At 37.4% G+C, this 22,478-nt stretch overlaps 1 protein-coding gene across 4 annotated transcripts in view; it reads left to right on the top strand.

The window, feature by feature from the left end:
* The window catches only part of LOC309602828 (3',5'-cyclic-AMP phosphodiesterase 4D), a gene marked incomplete at its 5' end in the record, with an annotated part of 548,873 nt that overhangs the window by 273,056 nt on the left and 253,339 nt on the right, over nt 1-22,478 (top strand). The gene's annotated exons all lie outside the window — the stretch shown is intronic.

Genomic DNA, 22,478 nt, shown 5'->3' with positions numbered 1-22,478 from the left:
TTAAAAGAAATATGAAGGAATGTTAACTATAAACAGTGCTGATAGTTTTGTCAGAAGAACTTCCTTTGAAATGTAAATGTAGATTAGTAATAGATTCTGTCCCTCCCACATATGGATAATTTGCACAAGAAAGCAGCATTTTATGCACTTTTTAAAAATGGAATTAAATAATGACCATCGAGTTACTCCTTAAATACACCTGTGTCTCTTAAGAAAACCGTTTTGCTTTTCCAAGGATTTATTTTCCTGGACCATTACCTGATAAATAGTAACTTGTTTCAGTAATACTTAATGACGCAGGACCCATCTGGCATTATATCAGGATATGCAGCTGGCTATTAATTACTGAAAACTCCTCTACAGCTCAGACGAAAGCATCCGCCAAAGATCTGATTCAGCAGATTCTTTTTTCTTCTTTCTTCTATAGTACCAACCAGAAAAAAGAGTAAATAATTCACACTTTGTAAGTTAGTCATGGATACTAAAATTGCCAACAACATGAATGCTGATTGCACTAATGGGTTCTATTATTCTCCTCCATTGATTTTTAGTCTTGAAACAATATAGTAGTTTCTCTTTTGAGTTTTTCTTCAAACTTTATGGGGGGAAGTAGCATTTTTTTTTCTTAAGTGTTTACATACAGTGTAATGATGCATACAGTTTTGCACATAGTCTTGGATTTTGTATTTTCATACATGCCTGATAGAGGTGAGGCTGCTGCAGCTGTTGTCAGGTCCACGTGTGCAGCATGAGCATGCCTTCCTCATAGGCACACACACGTGTACAGTACTGGTAAACACACGTGCACAGTCACGGCCACACAGATCAGCACAGTCAGAAGCACTCAGCATTCAGGCAAACACAAACACCACCACTGTCTGCATCCTGTTCCCTGCTCTGGCTGATCAGGATGAATGTCCGTTAGTGGAACATATATACGTCATCAGTCCCTCTGGGAGCTGGATTCAGATGCCCCGTAGCTACATATCCAGTAGCTGGTCCCTGGTTTCCTCATTTGTGTGAGTGCGCATGCGCGCGTGCACACACACTTCAGATCTCTTCGTGACCAGGCTTAGAAACTCGGCCCACCCCATAGCTGGCCCTGCTGCCTCCTACTCAGACACACACACATGCACATGGGCCTCTTGGTCAACCTCCAACCCCCATAGCCTGGACACCCGGTCCCTCTGGTAGCTGCCTCCTCCAGGTGCCTCACTCCCAGCACATGGCTCCCAGGCCACTCAACCTACTCCCCAGCTAGTCCAGCTTGATGCTCATTAGTGACCACACATGAACTTCCTTCAGTTTCTGGTACCATGGACACAGTAACAAGCGGTCTGACCCCAGTTGCTGGCACACCTGCACATAGGACACAGAGCCCCCCGCCCAGGAAGAGAGTTAGAAGTTCAGTCTAATAAGGGGACAGGGCAGACTGTGGGGATCCGGTGCAGGGCACGGCCAACAAGGGAACTGACCAGCTCTTTTTAACCCCTTATCTCTCTATTTTCCCATACTTGTTCCTTTCTAAACTGCCTTGATCTGTCCCTTTCCCCACTTTTGCTTCCTCCGCTGTACATCCCATGATAAGTCCCATGGAGTCCCAAAGTGCTCTTCCCATAATGTGTCCCATGGCCCCTGGCAGTCCCCCCTCAGTCTGTAAGGTGCTGTGGGGAGCCTCTCCCATTAACTCACCATGGTGGGTGTCACCCTCAGCCCACAGGGCTGAGGCTTCCCAGGGAGGGGCCAGGCTGGGGCTCCTTTTCTCTGACTGGGCCATTGGGGTTCCCCCTCCTGCTGTCATGCCTCCATGCTCCTCTCTTTGTGTGTGTATGTGTGTATAAGAATTAAAAAATTACATTACATGTATGGCTTTGCTGTTACTCTGAAAATGTTGGCACTTCAAGCAACACTGCTGGGAGATTTCTTAATTGTTTCATATACACTAAGTCAGAAGTATGTAACCTCACTGTGATAAATCTACTTTAAAAGCATGTGTTAAGAAAAAACTTACATGAAAGGGTGACATTACTTTACTAAAAAAAAAAAAAAAATTAAAAGAAAAGTGTATTCTGAAAAAAATAACAATCTTTTATGGAAAACCACAGCAATAGGTACTTGAAGAATAGCCTCATAACTGTAATGGGAGATTACTAGTAAGGAAATGGCCCTACAAGCTAGGAAATGGGAAGAGAACTGGAAAATAGTTCTTTGGGTTGAGATTTCACTGAATGGTTTTAGTAAGAGTTTTATTGAAATGTTTTGGGTGCTTTACAAGCTGTTGTTGCTGTACTATTGTTCCCCTCATAAAAAACGGCTAAATGTCTTTCCAGCTGTGACAGGACCCCTGAACTGGCATTGACAGAGAGCTTGTCAGAGCAGATAGGCTCTGCAGTCTCACTCTGGACTTGTACATTTTGTAATATATTTTCGTACACTTCTACAGGTCAGACATCCAAAGAATGCTAGCGGCTAAATGTAGTCTGACTTTACCAATCATTTAGTTGCTGAAATGAGCTGTCCTGAATAAATAACTGAGCCTGGGAATTTGAAAAATGAGGGCACTGTGGCTGGAATTGAAGGCTTGGCAGAAGTATTTGTGAAGGGGGTTAGCATCACAGGCAAGTAATTGGTTCACATAGCAGTATTTTTTCTGACCTTAAAGAGGGGGGAAGAAGTCTCAGTCTGTAAGTTCTCCTTCAGAAGACTTTGCAATTTGCCATGCCCTGATATTCTCATTTTTAGAGAAAACATACACTGAAAAGTTGCTTGCCGATTCTAACTAAATACTGGTTTTAATGTATTTATTTAACCACAGTAAAATTTTTATCAATCTGTTTATGAGAGCAAAATTTTTTGTTGCAAACATTACACAAGATTGCGTGTCCCATTTCTTAGAGAATTTGGGAAGAGTAAGTTTGTGGTAAGCCATTGATAGGTCTGAAATACACTGAGAGGGCAAAATGGCCATATGCTTTGTTTATACAGACTGTGTAGCTATGTTGTTTTCTGTGTTCCCTTTTCAGCTCTTTTTTTTTTTTTTTTTTTCCCCAAGTGGTGAAAACTTGAACAGTAAAGGAGGTGAGGACAGAGGAACTCTCTAATGACATCTGTAGTTTATAGCAATGCCTTCATTTTGTGTGAAAAGACTACCGGGACAGGGATAACCTCACACATTTTAATCAACAGTATTTCAACCCTGAGGGATCAAAAATTAAAAAAAAAAAATCTGAAGTTTGTCCATAAAACTGTTAGACTAAAAAAAAAAAAAACAACAACAAACTTTATATTTGCTGTTTGATTGATGCTTGAGGCTTCTCAGTAGTACAGATGAGATTTGTCATTCCAGGACAAAGACTGTAATATGTTCCAGCTGGTGAGCTGAGCTCAGTGCCCTAGAAAGATGAACTTGCTTCCCTGGCTACTGCCACCAAGGAGCTGGGAGTAGCAAAGTTGCTGTTTAAAAAGGTCACCTCCACAGCAATAGTCACCACTCAGCCTACGCAGATCCATCCTCTAACATACCACTGTCATATGAGTGGATGCAGCCTCGCTGGCTCTGTGTGTGGCTGTGTGAGAAAGAACAGGAGAGCTGATGTTCAAGCAGCCTCTGCCTCCCAGGCAGCTGGTCCTCTTCCTCCCCAGCCTGGGGGCTCCCCCCGCCATGGGGTCCCACTGTTACCCGTGGTGGCCTGCTACAACAGGCAACTGCAGACATGAAACTGGCTCTGCACTGCATTGCATTTTCAAGTTTTCCCTAGAGAAGCTGCAAATAGGCTGTAAAAGTTGAGATTCTTGCACAATTATTTTCTTAGCTGAAGTTTTAGAAAGAAATTCAAGGTCTTGTCAGACTGTGTAGTGGTATAATGAACAATGAAATTCCTACAGAACTTTGCAGAAATACTGCAGCCTCTTAGAAAAATGGGCTGATTAATATTGCACTTCGTGTTGCATGAAGCTTCAAGATAACAATAAATATGCATATTTGCACATCTGCATCTGTTCGTTAGAAAACTGGAACTATTGTTGACAAGATACTTTCTGTTGAAATCTTTGTAATTGTCTATCCACCATTCTTAAATGAATGTTATTTTTAAAAATGGAAGGGTAAATTTTAAAAGTAAATTACGTGCAAAATTCAGCACAAGGAAAGGGTTAGGTATCCAACAGGTAAATGAAACAGCTGCAGAGTGACTTCAGGTAGGAGACAAGACCTTGGTGAATAGAAAGAAAAAGACTGAATGGGAACACACAAATCTCTGTTAAGGTAATTACCTTAACTCTACCTGCAGAAATTCAATATATCCATACAAATTTTCTGGAGAAAATGACATTTTTTTCCATAAAAAATTCAGAAACAGCATTAAAGGTCATAAATCTTGTAAATTAGATTGCATTAATTTTGAAAGGCTGTGTCTGAGACAAGAAAAAGATGGAAATAAAAATACCCACTTTGTGAAGTAACTTTGGTAACAGGAAAAGTACGTTCATGAAATAAATCCTAATTCAGGTATCTGAAGAGAAAGAAGTCACTTCTGATTATAAAAACAATTAATGATAAAGCTGACTTTAAAAAAAGGTGTTTAAAATAAGTAAAGTAAGAGTGTTTTCATTCAATAAATAAGAAAATACCTGAAAGCGATCACCTCTGTTTTTAAAATAATCTGAGTAGACGACTTGTTTTGCATGGAAGTCACCTTTACACTGGAACAGAGAATAACTGATGTGGAGGTAGTTACCTAATAGCCCAAGAATGTGAGGTTTTGAAATGACAGCTGCAACCAGCCATTTAGGAAAAAGCATCTACAGTGCTGTTGCCTGAAAAGGCCCCATTTAGTTTCTCATAGAGTTTGTGTAGAAACGTTTTTCATTACTTGGGAACAGCTGACATTTCAAGGCAGCCCTGGGAAAAAAAAATTAAATAACATTAACGGGAAGACAGTTTTATATACAGAGGTCGTGAATTATAAACCCCTGAAGTTCAGTTCTGCTGTTGTCTGCCTTCTGCTTTGACTCAGAAGCCTGAAGATCCTTATGTTTTCAATTATAAATATGGTGGAATAGTACATAATTAGTGAAATTTTACAGTAAAATGCCTTAGCAATTTCAAATTATGATTTTACAATAAAAAATAATACCTTAAATTGTTCTTCAAAGATCTGAGGTAAAGCATGATCCTGCTGAGGCCAATGGCAGATTTCTCATTGACATCCTAAAGGCAAGGATTTTAAGACGGGTTTGAGAGAAAATCTTTAGGAATATAACATTTGTTAAAAACATTCTGTACTTTTAAGCCTTTAGTAACATGCTGAAATGGTTGGAGCAGTGATTTTCTACACAGCCCAAATATGTGTAATATGGACATTACAATGATTCCACAGAGAAAGTGCCATATTTTGTGACAGACAATTTGGCAGGACTAGATATTCCTGCTCTTTTGTCTGGCTGAAGAACAATATGCAGGCTGCAGAGCAAATGTCTCTTTCTTGTGCTCTCTGTGCTTTTTATAATTTTAAGAATTCCATCACAATCCGGCGTCCTAAGTACCAACTAGAGTGACTGTAAGGCTTAGTGCTCTGCATAAAACCTGGCCAGGCTTTATATAGCAGGCAGGAACATTCCCTGCAGTAAATAATGCCAAGGAAAACCACATGCAGGATGTATGCTTGGGTTCTCTAGACCTTTTGTAGTTCTAGGATGAGTAAGTTGGTGTCAGGGAGGTTTCCTCATATTGTTTTGGTATGTCTCACAGACTTCTTTATTTTTAAATTAATTTAAATTTCTTCTTAAAATAGCTGGAAAAGTGTTTGGAATTGACCTATTATCTTTCTCTGTATTTGTATTTTACTAGTTTAATTGTGAGTTTAAAACACCTTGTTATTGTTTTCTTCAGATTCTGCTATCTTTTGAAAAGTAATGAATTTTACATAAATATAGCATATGCATCTAATTTATCCATACATAGTCTAGGAGTCTACTGCAATCATAAAGAATTATATGCTATTTAATCTAGGTTTGAAACCATATATTTGGGGAAAAAAAAAGAAAAGAAAAAGAAACAAAATATTTACTTCTAGCATTGGGATTTAGGAAGTCATGTAAGCATGTTCCAAATTAAGCACAGTGATTCACCTGTTTCTTATGATACTTTCCAGCCTCATTACTTTCTAGACTATGTGTTCATCTTATAGCTTCACCAGAATGTCTTTGATCTTTTCTTGAACCAGAGTTGCAAAGGTCAAATTAATATTTTAAATCATTCTTCAGTTCTCTATTTCTACATAAAAAGAGGAAGTGAAAATATGTTTTTCTCATATGTTTGTTTTCTATGTATAGTGGAATCTGCCACATTTTTTACATTCGTTGTCACTGTGTACTACTTTTTATTTTGCACCTTTAATATATAATCATGAATTTTGAAGTGGTATGCACATAATATCAATAGCAGTTGAGAGAATTGACAGACTATCCTCTTTGGTAAATTTAGGCCAAAATCTAAAAGTATTGCCTGGTCAGTTATTAAACAGTGCCAAAACAGAAGAGTCAATTTACATATCACAAAAATATGCAATAAAACAGAAAATGAGAGTGGTAAAAGGACAAGTTAAAAGTTTTGGGCTTAAGATCTGTGACTTTTTTCTCAGCATAATTTATTCTGGCCAGAGTGCTGGGAAGAACTGTTTAAGTGCCTAATGCCTATTGATTTTTATACAGGAAGTTATATACCTAAACCGCAGGGGAGAATCAAAATCTCCAGTGCCTTGCGTGGCAGTCAGTATTTTCATTTTCCATGAGAACAGTCTGAAAAGAGTCCAAAAAAATGTATTAGTTTTCAGAAGCAGGCAAATGGAAGTTAATTTACCTATATGCTTGTCTTTTTTTCCCCTCTATCTTATGACTTCTGAATGTAAACGAAGCCTATGTATGCTCAATAAATTGGCTAATCTGCTCTATGGATAAACGTTGCATGGGTTCTTAAGTAAGTCTGTATGCCACTCTCTGTGCCACAACATACAGGAAGTCTAAACTATGACTTGACTTCCTATATGCTATTCTACTCCCAACCATGCTGAACAATGCTATAAAATCATAGAATCGTTTAGATTGGAAAAGACCTTTAAGATCATCAAGTCCAACCGTTAACCTAGCACTGCCAAGTCCACTACTAAACCATGTCCCTAATCACCACATCTACACATCTTTTAAATACCTCCAGGGTTGGGGACTCAACCCTTCCATGGGCAGCCTGGTCCAATGCTTGACTACCCTTTTGGTGAATATCCAATCTAAACCTCCCCTGCTGCAACTTGAGGTCATTTTGTCTTGCCCTATCATTTGTTACTTGGGAGAAGTATTTTTACTATTTACTATGTTTTCTATTTTTACTTTGGTCCACGATATCTGCTTCTGCCAAGTATTAATAGAATCTAGTCCAGGTATCCCTATGTTGTTTCTGTGTACATCACATAAAACAGTATCTAAAGTTTTGCTAGATTCAAGATAGATGAAAGCTATAGCTTCCAGTTTCAACCTATATCTCACCAGTTACTTTGTCAAAGAAGGTTATAATGGTCTGGCAAGATTTTAAGCTATTTTGGCTGGTTATTATCAACTTATCCTCTAGATTCTTACAAACTGATTAGTGATTTGCTTTTAGTATTAAAGTTAAGCTGGTTCCTTCTCCTTTTTCCATATTGACATTGTGTGCCCTCGCCAGCGCCCTGTGCTCTTACTGCTATTCTGCAGTTCATGAAAAAAATCAATTATGATTTAGATATTATTTCAGCTAGTTTCACAGACACACCCCCGTAAATTTCATTTAGTCCTGCTGATTCTCTACCAAATATTTCCAGTATCATTATTTGGCCACTATTTTTTTAATGGCTGGATACCTAATAGTATGACAATGCTTGTATTATATTTATATTAAGGGGGAAAATAGAATATCCGATCATTATTTTGACAAATGTCAAACAGTGTTTTAGAGTGTTTAAACAGGCTTTGAAGTAGTTACTACAACTGGGAAAGTTACTAACAAGCTTTTACAGTAACTCTGAATTATATTTTTTTATGTTGAGTAAACAAATGTTTTTGTCTGCTTGTCCTTTGGATCATAATATCTCAAAAGTACTCAGTAATTTCTATCTGTAGAACTCTCTAGTGCCAGTAATGGAGAGATTTTGTGAGATATTTTATGTAATATGTGTACCTGGGGTGCTGCAAGTGTTATGAGCAAATTTTAAACTACATAACGTGGCTGATATGATATTCCCAAAACTAGGCACTTCTGTTCTTGATACTGTTCGCTACGGAAACAAGAAGTTAGATTCATAAATACTGGTTTTATATGCTTGTGTGAATATGCGCTTTGGCTTGGAGATAACCATGTGAGCAGTGTGTGGTTTATTTTCTTCAGTGTTAACTCGGTAGGTCTTTGCATACTCCTTTTGTGAGAAAGAGCAGCCAGAAAAGTATTGCTTAATTTGGCTAGAAAATGTGTTTAGATTTTTAAAACTATTAAGACTTTTTAATTATTCGGATAGGAATTTATACTTTTCACTGTTACTGAAGTGGAATTTTAAAATATTTCTAATAGTCTCTAAAACTTCTTATGATACTCATACCTCTAAGACAGATCTATTTATGAATTATTCAGATCTTCAACATAGACATTAAATCTTCTCAAGGTATAGAGAAATATTAACCAAATTTGGTTTACACTGTATGATGTAGTTTTACTCTGAACTGTGATCAACCCAATCCATTTCTCAACACTAACTTATAAAGATTCAGCCATCAGGTCGAATAGATTTTATGTTTTACTCTGAACAGTTCTCCTCTGATGTAGCTTCAGGTCGGCATCAAAGATGAATAACCTTGTATGTTTAAAATAACATAGATAAATAATAAAACAACGTGGACCAGCTTTGGCCTTCATCTCAAAGTCATGCTTCTCTGAAAGAAGATAGCAGTAGTGTATGTCAGGCATTCTTTGACTATTCTGCTTAGTGCCAGTTTCCCACTGGAAACCTGTCACCCCTGCAGTATCCTGCAGCATGTGGATCCTTACCCTGCCCGGGAATCCTCTCTGCCTGGAGTAGCAGGCTTAAGCATACAGTAGCATCTGGCAGGCTCAAGTATATGGTAGTGGTGATTGGAAAAGAGCAACTAGCTTCAGAATATGTGCAGTTACCCTTCTGTCACATTTAATCACTTTTATTAGAAGTACTCTCTTTGATTCTGGGGTAAATAGATGAAAATATATTTTAGGTTTCTTCATTGCAACTGAACAAGGCTTTTCAAAATAGATAAATATATGCATGGGCAAACATAAAAAAATTTATTGTTACTCTTGATCACAGTAAATCACAGAAGACTGAGACAAACAGTCAGAAGAAAATCTAGGGCAATCTGAAACCAGTTCATATTGATCAGGTCCATAGAATCATATTTTCATAAAATGCAAGAATAGGTTTGTGTAAGCCTAATTATAATCACTCTGCACTATTTATTATGACAGAGCTGAAAGGGCACAAAGAATATACGATTATTTAATTTCCCACCCTCAATTTAGACTTCCAGCAATTTACCAATCCATTTTATTGCCTTTTCATGGATTACCTAATGAATTAAAATGCTTTTCATCTGAGTTCCCACTTACTTATATTAAAGATCCCAAAGACACTGGTACAATTCAACTAAATGGGACATTTCTGATGAAAAATAGGCCAAAACTTGACAGCAAAGGTAATTAGGTCAAGAAGTTATCTCATCTGATCTGAATTCTCTCAGTGCCAGGAGGTACACAAGGCGCGAACATCGTTCTTCCACTTCGATCGGTCCCCGGCTGCGTGCTCTGGAGTCAAGGGCCACAGCACAGTCTTCCGTCGGTTTCCCCCTCAGGACACGACCGATCCAGCTCCATCTCCTCCTCCTCACTTCGTTACTGATTTTCTCCATCCCCGCCATTTCTGATGCTCGTCGTTTCGGCAACTTTTTATTTTTTTTTTTTTTTTCTTCCCGGGAGGAGGTAGTTGGCCTCCTGCCCAACCCCCATGACTTGGAGGGCCAGTGGTTTTTCTGTCAGGGTGGCCTTCCCTTAGGCTGCGTTGGTTCGCGGCACCTTCTTCAATTTTATCCGGTGCACCCTCCAGAGAGGGATCCCCTATCCACCACCCAGGGGACGCGCCTTCTAGCCGTGCAGCCCCAGCCAAAGGAAGAAGTTATCTCAGGTGCGCTCTTAAGCCTATTTAGCAGACATAAGTTTCTTGAGCAACTGAGGAGGTATGTTGCGTTACTAGTTTATTTTCCTTTTTACATTTACCTTTGATGTTCTGAAAAAGCGTAAGTACAATCTTTAAAGTGGTAATTTCTCTCTCTTGCATGTGCATACACTCTCACACACCTATGTATCATACGCTTTTTTTCATGGTGGTTTTTTATCCTGCTTTTCCAGGAATAGAATAGAATAGAAGGAATAGAATTCACACAGTCATCTGATGTCATTAACTCCATGGCTCTACAAGCACTGACACCTTCCTTTACCAGCTTTTAATTTCAGAATATCCTGTAATAAAGTACAGAAATAAAGCATTTGAGTTTTAATTGTTTTTTGGGATTGTTCGTTCCTGTTCTTATCCTAATGCGAAAAACTTGAAATGAGAAATAATCTTAGTAGCTTTAATTATATTTTATTATTTAAGTAACTTAAAAAAAATCTTAAAAACAGTTGAGCTAATCAAATTTCCATTACTGATTCTCTTGTGTAGCTGGCCAGTTATTTTCTGTGTTTTCCCCCTTTAAATTCTGGAGGTTTTGATACAGCAGCTGTTTCCCATATTTGTACACATATTGAGTACAGTAACTCACTGGAGTCTGTAGGAGTTACTGGAATACAAATCTTAATTTAGAAAATTAATTCAGTTCATTCATCATGTTGGCCTTTTCAGTCTTTTTACTATATGCAATAGATCTATTAGTCTTTTTTTTTTTTTTTTTTACTGTTCAAAGCTAAATTTACTTGTCTATTCCTAATAATGAATTAACTGTCTTGAAGCTGGGATAGGGTGGTGGGAAGGAAGGTGGGAGGACACTAAGGAAATCTAGTCTCTAATCACACTTTGTGCCCGAGTTAAGCAGGGAACTATGTCCTTTACTCCCACTCACAAAGTGCTCTGCAGGTCAGCTAAAGCACAAGCAGTATCTACTTTTGTTCATTTGATTAACAGCTTTTTAGTATGCTTTCTTCAGGAGGAAATACATGTGGTTTGCAAATTAGGCCCATAGTTCGTGTCACGTCTCTTTTTGGCTCTGTACACTCTATTTTAAAAGTGGTAGCTTATCTCTCAGTGGCAGAACTGCTCTCTGCATTTCAATACAGCTATAATTTCCCAAAGTGTATAAAATGTGTATACATATGACCTAGTGTGATACTTGCCATCCTGGCTGAGTCACTGGAGGTTTAGGCAGGAGAAACCTCCAGTGATGAAACTAAAGCTTTACAGCCTGAACTGCAAAGTCATAATTTTATAGCTAGGATATGCGCAGAAATCCTGTACAACCTCTGAAGTTGGAAAAACTATCATCACTAGTGGTATGGGGCCACTCACTGCCTCTAGTTACTAGTTAAATGTAATTTTCAGAGTTATTAAAGAACTACAGAGAACGGAATCTACCTTTTAATTACCTTGTCCCACAGAAACAACAAAAAGGGCTGCTGTATACATTCAAATGCAAAAAAATTATAAAAGAAATTCAGGAAACAGTGTTTCATATTTTTAATTAGTCTGTGTGATTCGCTGCTGCGGGAGATTATTATAGAGTCAAATGCAGTAGTGGATTTCAAATGATGCCAGATATTTTTAGAAACCAGCAATAACATTTTACTGCTGAGCATACCAGGAGAGGCATAGCTAGATAAGCTTCCAAATGCCAGCTGATTTGCTGCAGGGTCCATGTGAGGACTTCCCTCACCCACATACACAAAGCCGTTCACAGAGTGGTCTTTTCAGAAATATCTGGGACTGTCCAGCCTGTCCTGAAGGAAGAAGATTAGTGGCCATGCCCCTGTTTTAACAGCTAGTGAGGCTACAAAATGCCACTTTGAGGATGAGAAAGATCAGTAAATAGCTTCTGCATGGCATTGCCTTCTTACACACGTTCACAATGTCTCCTATTCATAATTGTTGTGGCTTTTCATAGAGCTGTCTTAAGATGTTCACCAATTTTGTACGTTTTACTCATTTCCTAGAAGTGTGTAAATTATTTTCCTCCTAGTTAAAGTGGGAAGCAACTGTGAATTTAATTTCATTGTGTCAGACTTTATTTTGCTTTGGCTCATGAATCAAAAAGTCCTAAAGCCTTTTGTTACTACTGCTTTTAGAATTTCTTTTATCTTCATGTCCCTATTTTGGATGTTTTTCTCTCTGTAGTAGAATCATGTGCAATATACATTATTTTAAAAAAAGAAACCAATACTGATGCAGTCAGTACTGCAACAGTGAGTACTTGCTAATTTCAAAAGGTGCATTGATAACATTCTGGTCATATTACTTTTTTTTGTATTTAATTATCTTGGCTTTGTGTATTTATGTCTATACAGAATTTAGTATTTCAAGGGTTTTTTGGGACAGCATGATACATACAATTTCTTAATAGCCCTATATTGCTTTTAGCTCTGCAAGCAGGGATGAGGATATTACAGTGATCTAGAAAGCTGTGACCATCTTCGTCTGAAAATGAATTTTCCACTCTCACTTACAGTTTGCATAAAATATTTGCTTTCACCAGACAGATTCTAAGAACTTGATCACATATCACATTTATCTACCTAATTGTTCAAACAAGTAGACAGTAAAACAGATTTTTTTTTTTTTACTATGTGACCCGCCAAGGCTGTAAGACAGTAATCATGACAAAAAACAGAGGAGAATTCACTGATACATTTAGAGCTTCTCTGTCTGAAACTCTTCTTTCCAAAGGTCTGTCAAACTCCTTGTCATGTTTGTCATTGACTTGCCTTTCACCTCCTCCCCACCTCAGGCCATAGTTTTAAGTAGGAACTCTCTGACAGTTTTTATGCTATATGCTAGTAAGTTCTAATCCATAAAATAATGTTCTGTATTTAGCACCATATTTTGAGTTACTATCAGTGATTTCTGTTCTGTCTCTCCAATACATTTAGAAAATGTTTTCTGACTTTCGTTTCATGTTGTCTCTCATCAAATCCCTTTCCTCCTTGCATTCCTTTCTCCTAGTACACTTTATAATTTATTTCTGACTTTGGTGCTGTGTTAGATCATACAGCTTGTCTTACAGCTCCCTCTGCTGTAGGATGCCCCTATGATTTGTACTGCTTGGTCATTTACAACAAATAATAAAGCCTTGTCATAAAGCTTTTTCTTTGAAATTTTACACTTCTTATGCAGATGTGCAAGCTGAGTCAGATCAAGGAATTTGGTCCTAGCCACCTAGCAAATAACTGGTAGGAATGATTGTCTAAAGAATATAGATGGAACTCTTGCACTTATAGTCAATGCAAATTTAAAGTGAAAATGAAGATTTCAAGAAGTTGTTTTACTAAGTTGAATTCATTAGGATTTCTATTTCTTTATTTTTTTAAATAATATGTTGATGTTATGTGCTTATAATTTGAAACCAACTGTGGTTAAAAGATAAGATACCAATGCAGTTTCTTCTTGGCTGACTCCAGGCCTGAGTCATTTCATAATAACACGGATCCCTATTTAATCTTGTCGTGATACCTAGACTGGTCTGTACTTTAAACGAGTGGAAGGAAAGCTTCCCTTTGAGAAATAAATTTTGACACAACTACCCTTGGTACCTAACCTAAGGATCTGGTAACAAACATGTTCTGTGAGAAAGAAAAAATATTTTAGTTCTGAAAATTTATATGTAAGACAATTCAAATTATTTTCTGCTTCAAAATCATGCTGATTTGTATACTAAATATTTGCCACCTTCTCTTTCCATGATAATATTTTTTCTGTAAATGTTGGTATTTGAGTTGATGTTATGCACACCTACATAATGCATTTGTAAGAGGCAATCAAGAAGCAAAGAAATGTAATTTCCTGCTCCTCTTTCAGCAGTCTCATGCTAAAAATGTTCCTTGAACATATTCCAGGAAGAATGTTGATGGGAAAATCAATTCTTTGTTAGGTTGGTGGACATTTTCAAGTATTGTTATAATAATAGATACTGCTAAATGCCCTGATGATCTCTCTTCCCTTCAGGGTTGCCAGAACTGCTAGACTTGCTGTCTTCTAAAAACATCTTTACCACCAGACTCAGAAATCTGGAACTGTACCAAGTTAAAAAGCTAAGCTGAAAAGGTTTATCTCTGCAGGGAAGGGCAAATAAAAAAAGTATTGTATTTGTTTAGTTTATATCCTTGGTAATGCACAGAGAGTTGAAAGGCCGAGACTGTGATCCTGACTGTGTTTCAGAATGAATTTTTGCTACCCTAAGTCCCACAGAGTTTCTTCAGTTTAACTGATGTAGCAGAGCAAAGATTTATGCAAGAATTTGCTCTGACAATGGAGGGAAGAGGATTAAACTTTGAAATAGAACACACTCAACTTTAATTTGCCAAATAATAATTTGTCCTTTATCAAATCCTGTCTGAGAATTCGCTATATTCTCCTATATTTTCAGGGCTATGTAATGTCAGGAAATGAAATGAAGGAATGTCTTGAGATGAGGCGAAGGTGCGGGCTGCCTCTGATTCTAAAATGTATTAACACAGGGACAGCCTATGCAAAAATATTTTACCTTTCAGATGCCCTGAGAACCCTCAGCAATTTCTGTTACAAATCTTACATTCAGAGCTTGCTTGTGCATCATCAATGTTGAGTATGTCGAACTGTCTGCAATATTTTTTTTACTTTCAGTACATTGGAAATATAAAATTCAGTCAAGGGAAACAAAAATGTCTTATCAAACAAGACAAATATTTATTTGAAACAACTGTACATTAATTGTGACAAAAACAGGGGTTGAGAGTAGCAAAGTATATAAATTAGAAATTAATCAGTGTAGAAAGCTGATAAAGTGCAAGGATGCAAGGAGGAATCTAAAACCAAGAGAATTAAGAGCGTTTTTCAAGATTGCTAGACAAACCATCTTAGTAATCCACTTTATGCAGTATGAGATGAAAGCTGTCAGCCTACAATCTTAAGAAAGTAGAAGAATTTAATATTTTTGTTCTTTAGTTGGAGAAGCAGGCAGAACAGAAATCCATTTGTGAAAAAGTAACAGGTTTAAAAATTGCAAAAAGTAATCTGTACTGATAAAATGAGGGAGTTCAATCCATTTTACTTCTCCAACAAAGAATTGAAAGGTAATCCAATGACGGCACAGATGTACTGACAAATAAACAACAGTTTAATAAGGGAAGACCACTTTACCTAGGAGATAAATATTAAAAAAAAACATTGAATGACTGGAAGCTGAAGCTAGGAAATTAACGGTAGAAACAATATTTACATTTTAAATAGAATAGGTAATTACTAAGTGGATTTACCAAGGTTTGCCATGGATTATTCAACAGTATATTTTAGAGATATGTTCTGTTTCAGAACATTTGGGCAGTGTAATGATCTGCATTATACAAGAAGTTGGTTTAGGTGATCACAGTAGTCCCTTCCAGCTTCATGATTTCTAATGCAATTTCTGTTACTTAAAGTACAGATAGAATATCTTTCCCTATGCTGTGATACATATGGCTGCTGCCAAGGTGACTGTGAAATCTCATGTAATAGTTGTTTAAAATTAAAAAAGCTTTTATTCAGACAGTGTTCTGATTATGCCTTCATTATGAGGAATGAAAACTATTGTCAGGGCAATAGACTATATAGGAAAACACAACTCACCATATCATATATTAAATATATATGAAATCATTTAAATGCTGCTTTTTTGTGTGTTGATAGTCCTCAATGCAACAATAAACTTCAAAGATCCTACTTTGGAAAACAGAAACAAAAAAGCTGTACTAGTAGCACATTTCCGTTGATATGCATAAGAAAAAAAGTCTTTGAAAGATTTGATGACCTGAACCCATTCATAAAGTTGCTACTACACTGGTAAGATATACTTGCTTCAGTAACTACATGTATTCAGCTTTTGTGCTAAGGAAATGGCTACTTTGTGCACCACATTCCAAAAAAACAGAAAGGAAGAAAATGCTATAATGCCCTTGAATCATCCCCAAGGCCCTCTGAGTCATACTGAGTGTTAGGACCCTATCTTGCAGATGCCTCCATGCTGCAGCAATCCATCAGCTCAAGTGGTGTAAAATATGTTATAAAATATGTCTCAGTGTTAATGGACAAAAATGATATGAATGTAGACTACAGAAGAACAACAGGGCTTCCCTTAACGCAGCAAGAGTTGGAGCATTGAAAATTTTTGAGGTACAGCATAAGAAATGAAGAATTGTTTTGAATTATAAGAACAAATTCTGTTGTCCTAAAAGACTGAATCATCTATTGAGGTGTTTTCAGTGGGAGTTTTGTTCACCTAGAAGCAGATAATTTCACTCAGTATCACAGTACATTATACTCAGATTTATTCTTATTCTTCTCAGCTTCTCAGCACCACCTCCTGTCAAGACTGGAATATGTTTAAAAAAAAAAAAAAAAAAAAAGATAGCTTGCTTACCTGGATATGATTGTATTATTTCCTGCTGTGACATTCTATGGTTTATGATGAAAGGCTGTTAACATCGTTAACTTTAAGGAGAAAAAATAAATCTTCCTTTAATTAGAGGGAAGAAGTAGCAAGCAAATATAATTACTGCTTGGGCATGGGTATTTGTTCATGAGCACATTATTGTCATCATCTATGACTGTGAAAAATACAGCCAGAAAAAAAGCAAAATGCCTTTTACAGAAGCGTAAATTAATTATTTTGGAACTGTATGAAAATATTACTTTTAGTCATAACTGTTAAAACTTGTTAGAATAGTAGAAATATTTAATAGGAATACTCTGGTATTGTACTTATTCTTTTCTAATTCAGATGACTATTACTTTTACTCAGATATGTTGATCTCACATATTATTTTAAACAAGCTAAAATAGGAGCACAACAATGCTTCATGAATATAGTGTTCTTTAAAACATTAATGTGTGCTTATTTTTTATATGGAAATATTATTTATTGAAATATCAGTTCCTTTGGCCTTTTGTTAAGGGTTTAAGAATTAATTTAAGCTGGATAATAGCTTGTTTATTTCTGGCTGTAATGATTTTGTTACAAAGCAAGAGAGATTGAAAAGCCTTTTTATTTTTATATGTATGTAGGGCTTTAAATGATGGAAGGACAAACAAAACTTTAGGTAAGTGTATTTAAGTTACCTAGGGTATTTTAGAATACAATATGATAAACCCAAAATGTAATCAACATACAGAATATTCAGTTTGTAAAATCAAATTTCAAAGCATATGCAGGGTGTGTCCAAAGTGACTCATTATCAGGTTTATTATTCTCTCAAAATAAATATACCCAGTCATGTGAAAAGGGACTCGTTTTGTAAGGTACTGTTGCACATCAATGGAGTTATTACCACTTTCACTGGAGAAGGTCACATAGCATGCCAGGAGATCCAGTAGAGCAAATGTGGTTAAGAAGCCATCTCCATTAAATTCTGCTTGAGAAGTTAATTTTATTCCAAATTTCTAGAACAAAATCGTGAATTATTCTTCCAAACTTCCAATTGTCTGAATAAATAATATTTTTGTTAAGAGCATAAAGTATAGGCAAGGTGACTGTCTTGCAACAGATTTAAAAATGTGACAAAAATTGGACTTCATCATAAAGACTTCTGACTTGGTGAGATTGAATAGTTTATTTCAATCTCTATGAAATGCAGGATACTCCTTTTATAGTTCAGGACACACTGCTGTATATTAATTAAGATTGCTGTCTACTTAGTTATATGACCTCAGAGGTTATATGACCTTGGAGGTCATTGTCGTGGTTTAACCCCAGCCAGCAACTAAGCACCACGCAGCCGCTCGCTCACTCCCCACCAGTGGGATGGGGGGAGAATCAGAAGGGCAAAAGGGAGAAAACTCGTGGGTTGAGATAAGAACAGTTTAATAATTGAAGTAAAATAAATTAGAACAGTTAAATAGGCAAAGCAAAAAAACCGTGCACGCAAACAAAACAGAACAAGGAATTCATTCACTACTTCCCACCGGCAGGCGGGTGTTCAGCCATCCCCAGGAAAGCAGGGCTCCATCACGCGTAATGGTTACTTGGGAAGACAAACGCCATCGCGCCTAATGTCCCCCCCTTCCTTCTTCTTCCCCCAGCTTATATACTGAGCATGACGTCATATGGTATGGAATAGCCCTTGGGCCAGTCTGGGTCAGCCCTCCCCCCTGGCTGTGCCCCCTCCCAGCTTCTCGTGCACCCGGGAGAGCATGGGAAGCTGAAAGAGTCCTTGACCAGTGTGAGCGCCACTTAGCACCTATTCAGAGACAGCTTAGCACTACTTAGCAAGAACCAAAGCATCAGTGTATCATCGACATTGTTCTCATCCTAAACCCAAAACACAGCCCCCATACCGGCTACCAAGACGAAAATTAACTCTATCCCAGCTGAAACCAGGACAGTCATATAAGAAAAAAGAAAGCCAGCTTCCACCCATTGCCGTCCTACTTTAGCAGTAAATATCTCCACCACCTTTCTACCACACCTCACAATCTGAACTGGGATTCCCTCATTAGGCATGTTTCTCTGCCTGGTGCTGAAAAGACCAAAGATGTGAAGAAAATTAGTTTCTTGCTCTAGTGCACTGCTAACACTATAATAAAGCGTTTGTGATCTCTTGGGACTTCTTATGTATTATTCTTAAAAGATTAGTCACCTTTTAGGAGAGTCTCTTCAGAAGCACTTATATTTAAATTGTGAGTTGGTGAGACCAGTGTGACTTTTTTTGCTGAAAGGCACGTGACTATCGTCAAATACTGGAGATTTAATTCTATAAATGTATACTCAAATACATTCTCTTGAAGAACATCAAGCTTGGCTTTAGTGTGTTTCCTGCAAATACGGGGACAAATTTGGCTGTTATGTGGTACAGGATGATAGGATCATTTCCATTAAAATTTTAGGAAAGTCAGCAGAACTGTCATTTTTCAAATATAAGGTTGTATATATTTTACGATATTAAGTGCTTCACTTACAGTTAAAAGTTTGCAATGGGCTTGGAGAAGTCTGTGAATATAAATATGACTTCCTTCAGTGATGCAGGATCACAATCCAAGATACAAGGTGGAATTATGTGCAATGAGACCCTTCAATATGTGAAATATCTACCTAGCTAGCTATTGTGAAGGTTCCACTGATATCTGTGAACATAATTGTCAGCAAAAGTAATATTTTTTAAATTTTCGGTGAAATTAAATGCACAGAGAATATCACTCACAATGCATCACTGATCTTGCATGAGAGAAAGCAGCAAAGCCCAGGTTTCCTGAACCTGCCTGGTCTTTACTCATTCATATAGTACACGTGCCTTTGCTTAGCAGCCCAGTTTGATTATTATATATTTAAGAACTCCCCCAAAAATGAAAGTTATTTGCATTAAATGTTTGTTTTAGAGGATTCACGTTCTTACAGTGTGGTCTAGGACCTTCCATGACTACAGTATTTTCTTATTTGGGATGCTATATTTTGTTGGTGAAGGTATCCTCACCTGCAGGTACAAAATACCTGAGCATAATATGTGGCACAGCAATGTTATGTCTGTTTTCTACAAAATTATTAACAATAAGTGCACAGTTTTGTTTTGTTTTTAAAGAAAGAAAACTAAAAGCCTTTGTAGAAGAGTTTTGGGAAAGCTTCAGCTTTCCTCATAGTAAAAAGCCATTTTCTTCTGTCTCTTCCTTCTCTCTGATCAGTGGTGGGGAGCCACAGACTGCTGTCCCGGGTTGCATGTTCAGCCATTAAGGCAAGCTGTTGTGAGGTTTCACGTGCAGGAGGCACCGTGGGGGACAGTGGGGATGGGGCTGGAACCGGGGCTGAGGATGCTTGGGGAGGGGGCGAGTCTGAGCAGAGCAGGCATGGCCACTTGGTGCACCCAGGGCCCTGGCAGCACCTCTGTCTCCTTCTATTTCTTAATGGCATTGAAAGGTTTGAAAACATAACATTTACCACCTGGTTGTAATTCCTGCTCTGTCTGCTGAAGGCAGAAATGGATGCGGTTATTGTTGCAGTTGGGAATAGTTAATCGCTGATTTCTCTAGGGGCTGAATAATGCTATCCATTTCTGAGTCCATTTCTGTGTTTGGTTTTTATTCTGTGGCTGGGGTCCTCTTCTGTTTTTGCTTTTTTACAGTATTTGGGAACTGGTTTTTTTTCCCAAGACGAGGCTGTGAAATAATGGCGTGCAGGTGTACTCTTCTGGTTCTGCGAAATGGGGCATCATCTCCAGATCAGGTTGCTTCACCTCTTGTTTAGGTGTTCAGACAACTGTAAGTGGGCTCTTGGGAAACAAGAGCCGTGTAGGAAACACAGCATGATAAGAATGCACAGTTTTCTGTGATCCACCTTTAATGTTTAGATTGGGTTTTACTTTGTTGCAAGTAAATGGCTACTAAATCTTGGCTGTATTGTTAAGGAAAATCTTTGTACCTGTGGTTACATCTAATGAGTTGTTCCACTGGGCTTCTGGCAATTATGATACAAAGACCTTTTTTCTTCAGAGCGAACAAAAAGGCTCTGTGCATATGGCTGAGCCTGCATATTACAGCTCTTAGTAGGAGTGTAATGCTTATAAATACCTTATTATCTATTATTATTCTTTTGATTTGCCATATTCATGGTGAAATAAAGTTTTAATGAAAAGTCACATTTTATGATTTGCAGTCTTGCTAACAAGTCTTCCAAATTTGTGATATTACTGGAACATTATGCTACTTTATGCAAGTATTTGAAGGCATTATTTTTTCATAGATGGCAGCAATCATGGAAACCTTTTTCTATTTGCCCTTGACGCAAAGGATGCTGAGATGCTGGAATAAGGAGAGGGGAAAGGAAGAGAAGAGGATGCAAAAGAAGAATGTTGTTTCCTTGGCAACAGGCACTGTGCTGCTCAGGGCACAGGTGGCATCTGTCTTAAAGACTGTTAAACAAAACACGCAGGAAAATGTGAAACAAAGCTTAGCATTTCTGTGGCAAGAGAAGACTTCCCTCAACCAGCCCTAGTTAACTCCAAATACCTCCAAAAAAATCTCAAACTTTTTGGTTGAGAATTTGAATAAAAATTAATAGGAAATAAACATTTATATTGATTACTTTAAAAAAAGGTCAGAGAAAATATATTAGAAATGAGTGAATTCTAGCAATCACTGGTGCCCGTATAGCAAAGTTATGATGGTTAAGTTGGGAATAATTTTGGAGAGAAGGGACTCTCACAGAGGTCAGGAGCTGCCTATGCAGGTTACAGCTTTTGATGAAACCTGCCATTGCTGGCACTGGGAATGCTGAAAACCATTTGGAAGTTGGCTTCTGTGGGTATTCTTCTGGCAAGGAGGTTGTCTGCACTTTTAATTTTCTGCATGTAAAGGCAACCTGAGACTCAGTGTAAAATTAAGAATGTATAATATACTCATGTAATTTTGAGTCTATATTCTGTTCTGAATTTTGTCAATTGTTGATTCACAAAGCTCTGTTAAGGCTCTGTCCTGGCTTTGCTATTCTTCCATTAGACATATATTCACAGGAATGAAATTCATGTTCAACTTGGTGTAAATTAAGATGAACAACATCCTTTTCTCTGAGACTATACTTTTAGACAAAATTGTCTTTAATTAGTTGTCCGGATACAATACTTTTGCAATGAAACTTGAATTGTGCATATGTGTTCTTGGCTGTGTCTGGAATAGCAGCAGTTATGTCAGAAAAATACTTGGCAAAGGGGTAGTAGTGTGTGTGCGCTGCAAAAATAGCCAAAGAAAAGAAAATAAACAATGGCCTTGTAGACTTCATATCTACATGAGTGTACTATACTGTTTGTAGTAAGTCTGCCTCACTTTTATGCAAGTTGTTGTCTTTTTTGGTTGTGTCTTACTGGTGTTTCATTTGCATCCTCCTTAGATAATGATTATACCCCTTTTTGACAAGTACAAACATGCTAAGTGTTACTGGAATTACATGCATGATTTAAGTGAAGTAAATTTATAATGTTATTTATTTCAAAGCAGACAAGTAATATATTAAGAATGTCACTTAACTGTTAAGAATCTAGTGATAAGTCCATTTCTCACTTCTAATGTTTTAAGAATATATCAAGCAAGGTGAGTATAAAACAGCAACAAACTAAAGCCATAGCAATTTAAACTTGGCTGCCATTTATTTGAAGGATGAGTTAATGTCTGCGCAAAGTTCATGGCAGTCGAAAAGGAGAACCTAGGAATCCCCCTCATTCTTCTGGAATCACACTGGCC

The sequence above is a fragment of the Platalea leucorodia genome (genome assembly GCF_965183815.1).
Source record: "Platalea leucorodia genome assembly, chromosome: Z".
Lineage (NCBI taxonomy): Eukaryota > Metazoa > Chordata > Aves > Pelecaniformes > Threskiornithidae > Platalea > Platalea leucorodia.
This window is presented reverse-complemented; position numbering and strand designations above follow the sequence as displayed.